Below are 1088 nucleotides of genomic sequence, written 5' to 3' on the forward strand. Positions count from 1 at the left end.
AAAACATTGCTTTCGCGTATATACATTTGCTCCAGTCAGCTTTGTATCACAAGTGCCGGGGTGGTGTGAGTTTGTGTTTGTGTGCGCATATCAGCGAGTGATAGAGAGAGAGAGAGAGAGAGAGAGAGAGAGAGAGAGAGAGAGAGAGAGAGAGAGAGAGAGAGAGAGAGAGAGAGAGAGAGAGAGAGAGAGAGAGAGAGAGAGAGAGAGAGAGAGAGAGAGAGACGGGGGGGGAGAGGGAGGGAGAGAGTTTATTATATAGAAGAAAAGATTTGCAATACTGCTAGCTGTAACGTGTCATTTTGCAGACGTTTTGGTTAAATACTGTTCTCGTCAATTCTAGTCTGGAATTCTAATCTGTAGAGTACATTGCATTTTAAAAAACATTCTCCAATACCAGTTTAGAATTCTAGACTTAAGGACTTAATCCCACCGCTGCCACCATGTTGAAAGTAAAAAAAGGTATTGGTTATTTCCCACTACTACCACCATGTGGATGTGTGTGAAGGCACTGAATAATACCTGTGTTTGGATCTCATTGGCTAGGCTGAAAGCCACAACTCCCAAGATTGACACACTTCCGACTTTGTCAGGGTCGACATATCCACAACATATTATCTCTAGGATATTATCCAAATGTTCATATTTTACACCTGTGAGACCCACTCCTTCCCATAAACCACAACTGACAATATTGATTCATTACATGGTTGTCAGCTGCAATTATACGCTAGTTAACCCTAATCCCAACTCTAACCGTAACAGTCACTATTACACCCTAACCCAGTAGCAATGGGATTGCACCCCCCCCCTCAATAATGCAATATTAGACTACAAGTATAAATTTACCCTCTCCTAGTCCCATTCTAAAATATGGCCCTCCCCTGAGAGCCGATTTGTAAAACGTGACGCCCTTGTTCCCCTCTTGTGTTAAATACTGAATGCTCCCTAAATATCAATCGCTTTAGCTCGTCCCTCAATCAAAAAGCCCCAACCCCCTATAAAATGATAGCCTATTCCAATGACCCAGCTGAAAATCACATGACTTGTGGACGCAAGCTAAAGCTGTGGGTTCATGCTGACGTTCG

Source organism: Glandiceps talaboti, chromosome 17, assembly GCF_964340395.1.
Source record: "Glandiceps talaboti chromosome 17, keGlaTala1.1, whole genome shotgun sequence".
NCBI lineage: Eukaryota > Metazoa > Hemichordata > Enteropneusta > Spengelidae > Glandiceps > Glandiceps talaboti.